The sequence below is a fragment of the Amblyomma americanum genome, chromosome 3 (genome assembly GCF_052857255.1).
Source record: "Amblyomma americanum isolate KBUSLIRL-KWMA chromosome 3, ASM5285725v1, whole genome shotgun sequence".
NCBI lineage: Eukaryota > Metazoa > Arthropoda > Arachnida > Ixodida > Ixodidae > Amblyomma > Amblyomma americanum.
In genome coordinates, this window is record NC_135499.1 from 3,474,251 (window position 1) to 3,490,880 (window position 16,630).

Sequence of the window (16,630 nt, forward strand, 5' to 3'; positions counted from 1 at the left end):
ACCGAAGAGACTGTCTACGCTATTCGTAGGCTTCCGTCAAGGAACAACAAAATACCAGGTACAGTCATTCGTTTTAATTACCAATCAACAAAGGACAAATGGGTCGAAAAAGACAAATCTTTTTCAGACATTAAGCCAGATAGTTTGATGTTGAATACTTGAATGCGCAGAACCTAAAGTTGCTGAAACCTGCTAAGGAATAGACATGGGTCAACGATTTTTGCTTTGCATGGCACCGAAGTGGAAAAGCGTTTGTAAGGAAAGAAGAGGGAGCAAGCGAATGTCTGATAAAGTGCATGGCCGACCTTGATAAGTTAGTTACTTAAGCTCAGAAAAAGGAAAAAAAGACACATATTTCATAATGTCATCTTTATCGCGTGAGTCCTTTGTACTTTTGGTTTGAAGAAGTTTATTAGATCTAAGCACAATAAATGCATTCGGTGCATCCATGTAAAAAAGATGCGTGTGCTGCAACACTGTCCTAAGCTCAAGGATTCCAACATTTCAATCTGTCGATTTTTGCAAGGCCACATTAGATAAACGCGCTAATCTTTGGAAGCATGGTAAGCAGTTCAAATCTTTGGCCAGCATGATATCTCCTGACTACGATAGACTTCGTGTAGATAATGTTGTCTACATTTGGGATGAAGTTGACTCGAAAGTAGTTAAATTGCGCCAACCTAATACTGCTAAAGCGACCACATGATCTGAGGCCAAATCGCTCCGCTTTTCTTTATTAAATGCAAGAAGTCTTGCTAACAAAGCAAGTCAACTTCAGGACTTTGTTTTTCTTCATGATCCCCGTATACTGGCAGTTCCTGAAACATGGCTGTCATCCCAAATCACTGACTCTGAAATTGTGCCCCTTCCCATAAGATAGTGAGTGGAGATCGCGATTGGCGAGGAGGTGGAGTGGCTGTGATAGTGAAAAAATGAAATTGAATGCGTCTTAGTCGATCATATTACAGATCACGAAAGCTTGTGGTGTAAAATCAGCTACCGCGACTTTTCCACTCTACTCGGCGTCGTTTATAGATCCCCCGAAGCCCAGTATCCTTCATCGCAAAATTGACTGATCATCTTGAAGGCTTAATAACACCTAATCGAAAATTTGTGCTAGCCGGGGATTTAGTCTTGCCCGGTATAAACTGGAACTCTTTAAAAATAACAATCGCATGATGCCGAGAGTGCACGTCTTCTCTTTGATGCAGTTTTTTTCCCATGACCTAACAGAGCTGGTTACTGCTCCCACACGTGTGACGGAAACAACTGCAACGATCCTTGATCTCATATTTCTTAAAAATTTTGCAGAAGATTGTAATGTGTCTATCACGGAAGGCATCGCTGATCATAAGTGAGTCCATATAAATTTAAACGCACATGGGAGCAAAGTACTGCTTTCTCTGAAAACATGAAAAAAAACAGTCTCAAAAGACAAGGGACAAGAGAAGGAGTGTTCACGCCTCAACGACTGGACTATCAACTGAGATTTATTAGACAAAACATAGTCCCAGCAAGGCCAGCAGAGCATGCGCAACAGCGCATAGGGCGCACAAGATACACATCTGCCGTGACCGGCCTAAAAAAAGCGAATTCCTTCTCGAGTAAGCGCACCGAGGTTGTGCTAATGAAATCTTGGCCTGACAAACTTATATGGTTTGCATCCAAGACTTCTCGCTCTTGCTTTCCCTTGCCTCTACCAAGAACCACTAGGCCGGTCACGGTAGATGTGTATCTTGTGTGGCCTATGCGCTGTGAGTTGTGATGTGGCTGTTGTGCATGCTCTGCTGGCCTTGCTGGGACTATGTTTTGTCTAATAAATCTCCTTCTCTTGTCCCTTGTCTTTTGTGACTGTTTTTTTTTTCAAGATACTATGAACCAACTGGCCTGCATTTCAACCCTTCTTCTCTGAAAACGTTTCGTGATATTTATGATGGAGATGACGAATCGGTTATTGATACCTTTCACTTTAATTTTCCCGAGTTTGAACGCGGAGGTGACGTCTCGCTCCTTTGGAACAGGTTCAATACTATGGTCATGGAATGCATTAACAGATATATTCCTGTCCGGCGTAAGAAAACGAGGCATCACAACCCTTGGATCAGCCGGGATATCATCCACCTGAAACGGCGCTTAGCACGGAAACGGAAATCAAAGGGTTGTGAGGCTAACCTGCATGCTCTCAAAGAAGATCTGGTTTCCAAACTGCGAAATGCGCGCAAAAACTTCTATGAGAATACCCTTGCTTCTTTTATGAAAGATTCTCCTGGAAAATTTTGGCGCTTTCTGTCCGGTAGTAAGCAGAGTGTCGATCAGCTACGTATTATTGGTAATGTTAATTCAGATCTTAAAGACATTGCTAATGAATTCAATATTACGTTTGAAAGAGCATTCACTCAGATTTCTACCTCATCATATCGCCCCAGTGTTAATGCATTTCCTCCCTTTCAAATTTAAACGCACATGGGAGCAAAGTACTGCCTTCTCTGAAAACTTGAAAAAAAAACCAGTCACAAAAGACAAAAGACAAGAGAAGGAGTGCTCACGCCACAACGACTAAACTGTCAACTGAGAGTTATTAGACAAAACATAGCGGAATTAAGTTCTAAGCCGCGAGGGCATACATGCACTTTTATTAAATATAAAAACAAAAAAGTGAAATGGCGCCGATGGCATTCCTAATGCTTTTCTCCATCTGTACTTTGAGATCATTTCCTACTACCATTACGTGATTTTTAATGCCCCACTTGATCAAAGTTGCCTGCCTAGTGACTGGTTAGTCGCAAGAAGAATAGTACCAGTCTTTAAGTCCGGTGAAAAGTTAAATGCTGGAAACTACCGGCCTATTTCACTTATATGCACGTGTTGGAAGTTGCTTGAGCACATAATAGCTCATCATATATCCAACTATCTTGAATCGGTCAAGTTCTTTGTCGAATTTCAGCATGGGTTCCGCGAAAACTTCTCCACTTCAACGCAGCTAGTATCCGTAATTCATGACTTTTCTCTGGCCATTGAAAATTGCGAACAAATAGATGAAATTTTCCTGGATTTATCTAAGGCATTTGATGGTGTGCCGCAGAACTTGCTTATTGAGAGGCTAAAAGAATTCGGGATGCCAGACATTCTTATCAGTAGGTTGAAAGCGTACCTACAGAATCGCAGACAGTTTGTTGAATGTGGTGGAATGAGGTCGGAATGTCTGCATGTTCTGTCCGGTGTACCGCAGGGATCTGTGCTGGGACCGCTTTTGTTCCCCATATGCATTGATGATAATGCTGAAAATGTTGATGAAGGTATCACTGTAAAATTGTTTGCCGATTGCCATTTATTCAGTCATGAATTCTTCCTGTCAGCAACTACTAAATACCAATTTATGAAAACTCGCGGACTGGTGTGAACAAAGAGCGATGAAAATGAATTTTTCTAAAACTGCGTCAATGACAACTACAACTAAGAAACATCCCCTACAATACGCTTACAAAATCGGAGAGTAATGCATAAATGCAGTCACATCCATTAAATATCTAGGCCTGACAATTACTACCAATCTTATTTGGGATATGCATCTCAACGATATATGCTCGAAACCCTTTTAATTTTAATTTTGCGCAGGTAGCATAATTTCCTGAATGATTGATTATTCAGGAAATTATGCTACCTGCGCAAGAAATTAAATGGGTCCCCATCGAGCGCAAAACTTGTAGCATATCGCTCTAAAATTCGACCAGTCCTAGAGTACGCCTCTATTTTGTGGAATCCGTATCATGTAAAAAACACCGAGCAGGTGGAGCGCATCCAATGTCATGCAGCCAGGTTCATCTCATCCGATTACCGGAAACGTTCTTCCGTTACTAATATGCTGAGGCAGCATAAGTTGGAGCCGCTCCAGATGCGCAGACAGATTGCCAGGTTAAAATTTTTGCCCTTACTATATCATAACAAAACAGAATTTCCACGTGATTCGTATTTACTTTGTGCGCCACAAAGAACATCAAGGCTGAACCACACAAAAGTGATAAGGCCATACAATGCCAGGACTAAGCAGTTCCAAAAATCTTTTCTCCCATGCACAATCGAACAATGAAATCGCCTGCCTGCTTCGGTTGTTGAATGTACTAACATTAATACCTTTAAACGTTCTTTGCAAGCTTACCTTTTGTAACCCTCTCCTTCCTGGGCAGCACTGCTTATTGCAGTATATTGAAATAAATAAATAAGTAAATGGCGGTGAGCGGAAGATATAACGCAAAATAATAAATAAGTAAATGGCGGTGAGCGGAAGATATAACGCTGTTATCAATTGGAAAATGATTTAACTTGTGGTAGAGTTTGCGAACATTTGCGTTAGATTTTAGAACTGTGACACTAGTACCGGAAGAACAGTCATGAAAAATGAATCGAGCTGCGGGTGTTTGGATACAACTTTTGTCCTTAGTTCCGAGGCTGAGTCGATTTAAAAAGATGCGTTTAACATTGAAATGAGTTGTGCAGCACCCCTTTGAAATAGTGTCCCTTGCAGTCTATACACAGCTTCCAATACTTCTTGAGGTCTGGGAAACAGCTGGAAAAATTGGAGGACGCTAAAGCTTCGCCTTTAAGAGTGGAACGCGACAGCGTGTTGTTGCACTGCCAGGGAGTCCACGGAACGCCTTCGCCCGTTCGGCGCGACGCCTTGCCCGTTAGACAAATCGCTCTGCTACGTACGGTGAAACGTACGCGCGGAGCCGCAAACCACGTAGAAGCGCTGCCAGCGCTGAAACGCGTGGGACTCAAGTTGCAGTCGTAGTTCTTCGGCACATCGTTCTCGACAAACCCGATGCCACGAACGCCAACATAGCTTCCGCGCCGAACGAACGGGCGTTCACAACGAAGCCGCAAGCTTCGTGGTGAACGCGCTTTGGATGTGCGCTGTGTTGTTCAACGCTCACCGCGTGACTCCTGCGTGTCCGCACGACCCCACTGCGCCCGAACGAGACGAGCGGGAGGCGCTGCCGTCGCGCGCCATCTTTTGGAGCAGTGGCGTACGTTGCGAGGAGGAGGAGGGATTTTTTGCTCACGGCCAACGCCGCCGACGCCGACGACAACGGCTTTTCAGCGACACGGGGCCCTTGACGTTGTCGCGTCAAAACGCTTCTTTTGACAGGACTTTCAGCTCCTTTGTGATGGCGCCTTGAATGGCCTCCACGCTCCTTATCCAGCGACCTTTTAGGGCTCTTTTCACACGAGGAAAGAAGAAAAAATTACATGGGGAGAGGTCAGGCGAGTATGGTGGATGTGAAAGTATAGTAATGCTGTGCTTGGGGAGAAATTTTGTCATGCTAAGAGCAGTGTGCGGATTTGAGTTATCGTGGAGAAGGCTCCATTGTCCAGATGCCCATAAATCACGGCGCCGGCGTCGCAGTGCATCACGCATGTGTTGCTGCACGCGGATATAAAATTCCTGATTCACCGTCTGCTCTTGTGGGACGGACTCGTGGTGTATGACACCTTTGGCATCGAAAAAAAGAACCATCATCATCGTCTTTGTTTCGAACTTCTGTCGCCGCACATTTCTCAACGCTGGAGAGCTTGGGGACCGCCATTCGGTGCTCTGCCTCTTTGTTTGAGGATCGTATTAAAACCTCCACGTTTCGTGTTCAGCAATGATGCTGTCGACGAATGCAGCATCCTTCTCTGCATAGGAGAGCAAATCAGCGCTCACTGAGGTCCGCATGTCCTTCTGGTCGTGTGTGAGGGAGTGCGGCACAAGTCTGGCATTCAGCTTTCGTTTCCCCAAGTTCTCAAGCACAATTTAGTGGCATGTTGCCTTAATTATATCGAGAACATCTGATAGCATGCGTACTGTAATGGTGTGGTCTTGCTGTACAATTTCCCTGATACGAGCCACGTTGTTTTCATTCAGTGAGGTTTAAGGGTGGCCCTGACTTGTGCCGTCTTCCACTGACGTTCTCCCCGAAACTAACCTGTTGTGCCACTCGAAAACTCGCGCCCGCCATAACGTCTCGCTGCCGTAAGCGTCACGAAAGAGCTCATACGTCTGCGTGGCTGTCTTGCCAAGCTTCACACAGAATTTTACGTTTGCATGCTGTGCGGGGTGTACGTATATCTCTCCACATTCACTCACAGTAGAATGCGCAGAACTAATGACCCCGTATAGATGGATAGATAAGGCTAAACTCTTAAAATCGGGCGGCGGCTCAAGCCACCTAGCCATGACATGAAATTTTACTCTTGTCTTGATTTTAGCCGCCAATCAGACAACCTTCGCTTGGTTACTTCTGCACGCTTAAAATCTACTTTCCCTTCACCGTCCCTATACCCCAATGCCTTGGATAAATCAGCCCCGCTGCTTTCCACTGTAGGGTGCAGCCCTTTACAGAGAAGTATCAAGTGTTCAGCCGTTTCCTTCTCCTCTCCGCACGCAACGCACAACTTGTCTATCTCGTGGTACCTGACCCTATATGTCTTAGTCCGCAAAACTCCCGTCCTGGCCTCAAACAACAAAGAGCTCCCCCTACAATTATCATAGATATTTTCTTTGACAATATCCTGCTTATAGATCCTGTATGTTCCCAGTGCCGATTTCGTCAGCATCCCAGTTTTCCACAGAGCTCTCTCTGTTTCTCTAACCTTTTTCCTAACCGATAATTGCTGATTTGTTCCCCCCTCCCCCTTACTGCTGTCCAGATATTTGCTTGTCAATTTTCTAATTCGCTTTCTCTATGTCGTGTCAACATTCCTTATGTACAGGTGTCTGAAAACTTTCCTAGCCCGCTGTTTTCCTCCATTTTTCTCAATCGCTCCAAAATTCTATCTTACTGCTAGCTTCTCTGCTCTCGAACGACGCCCATTCCATATCACCTTGTACCCCTGATTTGGTCTATTGCGATGTGCTCCCAAAGCTAGCCTCCCTACGCCGCGTTGTTTAATTTCTAACCTTGCTTGAACATCTGATCTCATCCACAGGACCGCATTACCGAAAGTCAGGCTAGGAACCATCAGCCCTTTCCGGATTCCTCTTAACACTTCATGCCTATTGGTAAATCCAGATCGCCTGATTTTGCATGGCAGCTGCATTCCTACTAGCTGTATTCATAACACATTTTTCATGGTCTGTAAGATACTCAGCACCGGTATTTATCCACACCTCAAGATACTTGTACTCATCCACTACATGTAGCGTGAACTCCTGTATTCTATACTCGCCGCCATCGTCATTAAATATAATGACTGCAGATTCTTCCTTACTAAACTTGAGACCTAATCAATCTCCCTCGGTACCACGTATGTCTATCAACTTCTGCAAATCTTCCTTGTTGTCAGCCATTAGCACTATACCATCCGCGTATATTAGTTCCGGTAATGACTGTTTAATCCATTCCCCTTGCTTGAAAAAAGAAAGGTTGAAGCCTAGTCCGCTCCTCTCTAGCTTGGTCTCCAACCCTTGCAGGTACAACATGAACAACAACGCAGACAGAGGCCATCCTTGCCTAAGCCCCCGCTGTATCTCTACAGGCCCGGATACATTTCTTGCCCATTTTATAAGCACTCTGTTACCTGCAATATATATATATATATATATATATATATATATATATATATATATATATATATATATATATATATATATATATATATATATTTAAAGAATAATTACACCATCTTCCACATCCAATGTGCCCTGTATGTCCCACAAATACTCTGGAATAACGTTGTCGTAGGCTCCCCTAGTATCCAGAAATGCTAGCCATAGGGGCCTGTGTTCCTTTTCAGCAATATCTACACACTGTGTCAATGAAAACAGATTGTCCTCCAACCTCTTTTGTTTCCAGAACCCATTTTGTAGCTCCCCTAGCACCCCGTCGTTCTGCACTCATGCCTACAATCTGTCCTTCATAATCTGCAAAAACCACTCTGCAAACCACAGATGTCAGTATTATGGGACGGTAGTTACGTCTGCTTTGTCCCCCTTTCCCTTATATATCATGTTCATTCTACTTAATCGCCATCCACTATCATTTTATTCACTACCTGTATTAGTGTTTGCTTGGATTTTGGTCCTCGCTTCTTTATTAACATAATCGGAATACCATCTGGTCCTGTTGAAGGGCCACTAGCAACCTTCTTTGCTCTTTCCCACTCTCTTTGCTCAATTGAAGCTTTAATGCAGTAACCGGTCTCTCCTCCTTCGATAAATTATGTGCAACATTCCTTTAAATTTTTGTCATCCTTGTTCCTAAGTGTTGCATTGCTTCATCCCTTTGTAGTGTTTTATACATTAGTTCTTGTTTCTACTACTACTGCTTCTTGTTTTTTCTACATGAATAGATTGATGGATGGGTGGATAAGCCTGAGCCCTTTAAATTGGGCGGTGGCTGAAGCCACCTAGCCATGTCATTTTTTTACATGTAGTGCCATCTAGAGGCTGCCACAATTATCATAGATCTTAAGCCGTACAAGGGTTTTGTAAGCAAGGGTTTTTACAGAAGGGGAGGAGACTATGATTTCGGATGAGAAAGCCGAGAGTGCGGTTAGCCTGGTTAGATATTTTCGCTATGTGTGAGGACGACGAAAGATTCGGTGTTAAAATAAGTCCTAGGTATTGAAGCGGGAAGACGACGACGAGACTGAGCGAGTGAACGGGTGGACGAAGACGACAACGAAGTTCTGATTGTGTTCTGAGTGCCGCTCGTAGCCGTTCCTTCGTTGGTGTACATAGCTGTAAATATATTCTTTCCCGCAACATATTTGGTGGAGGTGCGCCTTTCGCCTACGTCTACCAACGACGGAGCTCCGCAGCGGCCGACAGCTGCCTTCGCTCATCATGACCCAGGACGCCTGCCAGCAAACATCACCATCGGCCATGCCATCACTCGTTCTTTCTGCTCCTCGTGACCCTGGGACATTTTCTGGCACCGACAACGTTGACGTGGACGACTGGATCCAGATGTATGAACGCGTGAGTATATACAACCGCTGGGATCTAACCCTTATGCTCGCCAATGTCATTTTCTACCTAAAAGACACCGCCCGAGTCGGGTATGAGACTCACAAAGACGACTTGTCCGGCTGGGAAGTCTGCAAGCAGAAACTGCGCGACCTGTTTGGACGGCCGCTCGGCCGAACACTCGCCGCTAAGAGGGACCTTGCGTCCCGAGCTCAGACTTCTACGGAATCCTATGTTTCGTACATTCAGGACGTGTTGGCCCTCTTCAAAAAAGTTGACAACATGCCCGAATCTGACAAAGTGGGTCACGTGTTGAAGGGGATCGCCGACGACGCCTTCAACCTGTTCGTCTACAAGAATTGCACTACAGTCGACGGCATTATTAAGGAATGTCGCTGATTCGAGGAAGCTAAAAGCAGGCGTATTAGCCAGCCGTACACACGCCTCCCCAACACGCCTCCCCAGCACAGCCCGTGTGACCATTTCCAGCCACCATACATCCGTTCTATTCTCTGTTCTGGACCAGTGCCCTCATGACGTCATTCTTGGCCTCGACTTCCTGTCTGAGCATTAAGCCCTCATCAACTGCGCGACCAGTGTTGCCCAGCTTGACCTTCCCCTTTCTGCTGAGTCACCGTCCCCAGTTGTACCTGGCCTTTGTGCTGCCGACTTTGTCCGTCTAACGCCTAAAGCCGCCACTTACATTTCTTTCTCATCTGTTCCTCCTGCCCCTGATGGTCCCTACGTAGTCCTGACCTTGACGTCGCCGTCTCGCGAAGTATTGCGCTTGCGTACACTGTCTGTACAATGTCGGCCAACCGAGCGTACCTTCCGGTTCTAAACTTTGGCTCGTCTATCCAACCGCTCCCGCAAGGCATCTCACTCGCCACGCTCTGCCCGGCTGCCGAATGTGTCATATCAGTCGTGGACGCCTGCTTACCTTCTACTCATCAAAGCCTGTTGCCTGCGGCCACATCAACCGAGAAACCAACGGACGACTACGCCGACATGATCTCTTATGACCTACCGCCGATGAAAGCTCACGATCTTAGGCGCCTTTTATCATCTTTTCGCGACATGACTTTGATGCCCGTGTTTTGGCTCGTACCTCTGCAGTGACGCACCGCATAAACACTGGTGATACCGCTCCTATCCACAGACGTCCGTACCGCGTGTCCACCGCTGAACGCACCGTCATCAATCAAGAGGTGGACAAGATGCTCGCAAAAGACATCATCGAGCCCTCGTCAAGCCCTTGGGCTTCACCAGTTGTCCTGGTTAAAAAGAAGGACGGCAGCTGGCGCTTCTGCGTTGATTACCGGCACCTAAACCGCAGCACAGAAAAGGACGTATATCCTCTCCCGAGGACCGATGATGCATTAGATTGCCTCCATGGCGCCAAATATTTCTCTTCAATTGATCTTCGATCGGGGTACTGTCAAATTGCCGTTGATGAAAAGGACCACGAAAAGACCGCTTTCGTGACGACTGATGGCTTATACCAATTTAAAGTCATGCCATCGGACGTTGTAATGCGCCGGCTACATTTGAACGAATGATGGACTCCCTTCTTCGCGGCTTTAAGTGGTCGACCTGCCTCTGCTACCTTGACGATGTTGTGGTTTTCTCGCCTACTTTTGCCACACACCTCGAACGCCTCTCCAGTATTCTGACAGTGTTCCGTAACGCCGGACTCCAGCTGAACTCATCGAAATGCAAATTCGGTCGCCGCCAACTCACTATTCTCGGACACCTGGTTGATGCTTCTGCATGGTGTCCGCCCAGATCCAATCAAAATGCAAGCCTTCAAGGACTTTACTCTTCCTAGGTCGTCTAAAGATGTGCGCAGCTTTGTCGGCTTGTGCTCGTATTTTCGCCGTTTTATCAAAGATTTCTCCGGCATCGCTCGCCCCCTCACCGACCTTCTTAAGAACGACTCCCCCTTTAACTGGGGCCCTGCTCAAGAGCACTAAATTTCCTCCCTCGTTCAATTGCTAGCCTCTCCGCCCATCTTAGCCCATTTTGACCCGTCGTCTCCCACAGAGGTTCGCACCGGCGCCTCAGGATATGGGATCGGTGCCGTGCTAGCCCAACTTCAACAGGGACAAGATCGCGTCATCGCTTATGCCAGCCGCCTACTTTCCACCGCAGAGCAAAATTACTCAATTACTGAGCGCGAGTGTCTCGCCCTTGACTGGGCTGTAGCTAAATTCCGCCCGCACCTGTTCGGCCGCTCATTCGCTGTTGTCACTGATGACCATGCTCTCTGTTGGCTGTCTTCATTAAAAGATGCCACTGGTCGCTTGGTCGCTGGGCTTTGCGCCTCCAAGAATACTAATACTCTGTAGTGTACAAGTCCGGTCGTCGCCACCAGGACGCTGACTGTTTATTCCGGTACCCTGTGGAGCCACCTGACCTAGAAGACGCTGAGACTGCCCTGCCTCTTAGCTATCATTGCTCTCACCGATATCGCCAACGAACAGCTCCTCGACTCATCTTTACGCCCTATCTTTGATGGCCTCCGCTCTGCAAACCGATCTCCGTCTCTGCAACTTTATCTTCTCCAGAATGACATTTTATATCGCCGCAATCTACGCTCCGATGTTCCTCCATTGCTGCTCGTCATACCCCAATATCTACACTCTTCTGTCCTTGCAGAACTGCACGATCTGCCGACAGCCGGCCACCTTGGCGTGTCCCGCACGTACGCTCGAGTGCGGCACCGCTTCTTTTGGCCTGGCCTGTATCGTTCGGTCAAGCGTTACGTTGCCGCTTGCGACCTGTGTCAACGTCGGAAAAGGCCTTCCACTTTGCCTGCCGGTCTCCTACAAACTATCGACGTACCTCCGGAACCTTTTCACCGTGTTGGCCTCGACCTTCTTGGTCCTTTTCCCACGTCCCTCTCCGGCAACAAGCGGACCGCTGTCACAACTGATTATACGACTCGGTACGCCATCACGCGTGCTTTGCCTACCAGCTGCGCTACCGATGTCGCCGATTTTCTTCTCCAAAACGTCATTCTTCACCATGGCGCCCCTCGTCAACTGCTCACCGACCGTGGTCGTTATTTTCTGTCCCGAGTGATTAATGACATTCTTCGTTCGTGTGCCACGCAGCACCAGTTCGCGACAGCTTACCATTCACAAACCAACGGGCTTACGGAATGGTTCAACCGCACGCTCACCGGCATGTTAGCAATGTACGTCTCGCCAGACCACCGAGATTGGGACGCTGCCTTGCCTTGTGTGACTTTTGCGTATAACTCTTCACGGCATGACACAACCGGCTATTCCCCTTTCTACCTTTTGTTTGGTCGGCACCCCATCTCGCCTTTGGACACACTCATGCCATCTTCTTCAGTCGCCACCACTGCTTACGCTCAGGACGCCATCGCCCAGGCCTCGCTGACGCGCCAAATAGCCCGTAGTCGGCTCCGTGCCTCACAAGCTTCCCATAAGTCCGCCTACGACCGCCATCACCGGGCGGTCGAATATGAACCCGGATCACTCGTCCTCGACCGCCATCACCGGGCGGTCGAATATGAACCCGGGTCACTCGTCCTCCTCTGGACGCCGTCACGCAGCGTCGGGCTCTCCGAGAAGCTCCTTTCTCACTACCGGGGCCCTTACCGTGTGGTGCGCCGTGTCACCGACGTGAACTACGAAATTGCACCCCTTGCGTGCTCGCCATCGTCCTCCGGCCCCTCCACCGACGTCGTCCATGTCTCCCGCCTAAAACCTTATCACGACGTTTATACGTCGCCACTCTGACGCCGGGACGGCGTCTCATCAGCCGGGGGTCCTGAAGCGGGAAGACGACGACGAGACTGAGCGAGTGAACGGTTGGACGAAGACGAAGACGACAACAAAGTTCTGACTGTGTTCTGAGTGCCGCTCGTAGCTGTTCCTTCGCCGGTGTACATAGCTGTAAATATATTCTTTCGCGCAACAATATTTATAAGATGTCACAGAGGATATTACTGTGCTACCAAAATATACGTGGGTACCGCGTGAAAATGACGGCTGTGGAAAGTATTTAATGACGTTTTTTAGACATTTAAAGGCTTTACGCATGTTTTACACAATTTTGCTAGTCTTTTGAAGTCGCCTTGAAGAATGAGGGCATCTGAACAATCTTTAATCGGTCGGCATATGACACAATCATCAGCAAACAAACGGATGTTAGAATATATATCGTTACGGTGGTCATTGATGTAGATTAAAAACAGCAGTGGCCTGCATCCGACCTTCTCTCAGCCTTGGAAGCCTCTATTGCCTTGAAGCACCTTTTGTTGTTTTCCCTTTTTATTTGGCCGTGAGCATACCGATAGAGCTGCTTTCCAACAGTCTGCAGGTTCTTGTCAAAAGCATTTGTAATATTAAAGCCAACAGGACGTTGACATGAGAATTCAGATACCGCTCTTCAAACAGAAAAGGCCAGTTCTGTTTGACATCCATTACATTTTTTGATGTGTGGTCAGCCGCCGCTGCGAAGGTTTTGACATGAGCCGTGTCACAAGCATTTCATTGCGAAATGAATGGCTTAACGGCTCCATTAAGGAAGCTTTTTTTTCGTCTTGCAGTTCAGAAGTTTCACCAGCAGGTAACTTGCGTTCCCAAGCCACGCATTCATACGAGTCTCTCTGCAAGTTTGTTTTGTTCGGTTGCGTTCCTTCCAAGTTATCTGGACTTGGCGAATGAGTGCACCTGCAGCTTGATCTCGTTTTATTATTGCTACAATTTCCCGATTTATAGCCTAAGCTTTCTAACCCGCTTGCGATAACTGTTTCGTTAAGCGAATCCTGAAAGCTATTCGGGTATCCCCCAATTAATTCGCTTGCGACACTTCTTAGCTCTTTTCTCCAGGTCTGGGTGTGACCTCAAGTATCTTGCTGCCCATGAGTCTCTACATTTGGTTTAAATCTTGCTTTTGGCGCCTTTCACGTTCTTCGTACGACTTTATGACCGGGGCTACGAACACATTCCATGGAATTATTTTTTCCAGAGCAGCATCACTGCTAGCTTCAGTGTACGCTGATGAACTTGGAGCCTGTGGGGCAGAAGCAACTGACTTGATCCTCTGGAGCAGAATTCTCCTATTCACATGGTGAAGAAATATCAAGTCATTTCCTTCGATGTACTGGAGATGCTCTAAGCAGTGCACATCACCGCAGCGGTGGCCAAGTGGTTGAGCATCCGCCTCGTATGCGGGAGGTGCGGGGTTCGATCCCCAGTGCCGCCGGGTACCCACCGGTGATACAATGGGTACAAGCTTTCCCCTGGTCTGGTGCTCGGCTTATTTAGGGTGAAATGCTTGGGAAATGGGTCTCTGACCCCACCTTGAGAAGAAGAAAAAATACCTTGTGACATGGCGCTCTTTGGCCATAGCTGCCCTTGCGCCATAAAAATCCATAATCATCATCATCATCTAAGCAGTGCACGCCACATTCCCGCAGTTTTGCAGCCAGTTGATGGACGTCTTCTTCGCCCAAAGCAGGCAGCCACTGAGCAGTAAGCCTTTCCAAGTCCACTGCCTTTGGGCTGCCAGTAACAAACGAAGGGAGATGGAAAGACCAATCAATGTGAAGTGACAGTAGAGGCTGGAAATGAAAGTACATCCAGTGGAGCGGGTTTCAGAACGAATATAGCATGCTTCCTGCATGCGGGCTTGTACGGGACTAGTGACCCATAGCTGAGGAGAGAATTCACATTGATACATTTCATTGGACGGTAGGTGCTAAAAAATTGTAATACATCATTTCAGGCTCATATGATGTCCTGAGAGTTTTCAAAAGAAAAAAAGTTATTTGCATTCGGAAGGAATGAGCACAACATCAGAGAAGTACACCTTCATTTCGAGAAATTATGACAACCATTGTCGTGCCAATGAAGATTCACTATGTACACTGATCTTTCGAAAAGCATTGCTTTTCACAAAATAGCGTAAATCTTTTACCAAACGCTAGCATCATTGGCAAGTTATACGTTGTCAGGAACAGTCACATTGCTCCAAGACAGTGTATTGAAAAAATTGAATGTAGTGCAGGTCACATTTGCAAAAATGAAAAAAAAAACCATTTTCTTAGATACACCTGGCTTTCTATTTACCAGCTGCGCCACTTCCCACTGCCAGCAATATACGACCCTGAGAATTTAAAAGCTTATTGGTACCTTTGTCGATCAGGAATAATAGGCCGGCCAAGCTGGTAATTCAGAAGTAGATTTTCTCACTCGTGAATGGTTTCTCTTTAGTCATAAGAAAAAGAACTCGACATAGGTTTTTTTTTATTGCAATCAGAGGCTTGTGCGAGGCATTTTTATATCTCGGCGCAAAATTTTGTTTGCTACGCCTCACACTTTCTGCGAAAAAGATACATAAACCTAAAAAGATATTTTTTCACAAAAATGCAGTCGAAACGTCAGAAAACTCTTCCTTTCGACATGTCCATGAAAATTGATAAAGCATTGTTCCTTAGTTGCGAATACGCAACCCTAATATACTTTCTGAAATCTGAAGAAATTACCTTTCAGAACGTTTTATAATCTGAATAATGGAACTTTAAGAAACAATAAAAATGCGACTAAATCCACTGAAACCTCCCTCGATATTACCACAAAGAACAATTAAGAAAGCACTTTTAAAATTTTCAATGTGGACCTGTAATATGTTTTCCGAAAGCTAAAGAAGTGTTCGATTAGATTGTTGCATAAGAAAAAAGTTAAGTGTTTTTATAAAAACCGACACCCCTCCATCTTCACCCTTGTTTATTCGCGACAGTAAAGGCTGTAAACTACAAATTTTTCAACAGCTGGCTGATGACGTAAGGCAATGGTGTGACTGTCTCCACATGCACATGTATCAACAACCTCCACATGAAAGCCTATCCGGCCTTTCCAATTGCGTCGCCAGCTGCACAAGGTCGCAATATGAGTGTAATCGAACTAAAAGCAGCAAAAATATATTAACGCAGTAAAAAAAAAACACAACGCTGAACTACCATTGAGTTACGGGATTTCCAAAGTAGGCACTTGTGGATACCAGCACACTTCTCTACGGCGACGGCACTTTCATGGGCATGTTCAGTGGTGGCTGGTAGAGGGTGCAGTGTTCCTTGTGTGGTAAAAGCGCACTGCATAAAATGTGGATTCCGATAAGTGGAGAGTTTAAAATGCGCTACAGAACAAGAAAGGGGACGCAGGAAAGGAGACAAACACAGCGCCATGTTTCGATTCCCTTTTCGGATCCTATCTGATGTGATGTAGCTACGGGTTAACATGAACCAACTCGGCTATTGTTTAGATGGGATTTCGAAACTGCCAAAAGAACGGTGCGAAAGTAACATTAATACGAGTTCATCTGCTGCTAAACTGAGTAATATGCGAAAACACTTTTTTACGCAGTTGTTAGGCCTTGTAAGGCTATTGTTACGTTTTGCTTAATGCTTCTCATATTCTTGTACTTTAGGCATAGGTTATTTGGGTATCAAGTTTGGCCTAATTAGGGCAAGGTCGCTTTTCGGGAGTAGCCCGGGCCACATTTTTGGACTGGGTCTAGGTAAATTCCGAGGTGACCATCTCACCGGGCATGCTCCATTCTACCTGGATATCAATATTAGTTCAATTTGAGCGAGATGAATTTTCTGGGGTGGCCAGGACCAAAATTTGGGAGCGGGCATAGGCC

General features: G+C 46.3%; 1 protein-coding gene across 1 annotated transcript in view; it reads left to right on the plus strand.

The window, feature by feature from the left end:
- Positions 1-16,630, plus strand: part of LOC144124420 (uncharacterized) — a 662,500-nt gene that overhangs the window by 195,594 nt on the left and 450,276 nt on the right. The gene's annotated exons all lie outside the window — the stretch shown is intronic.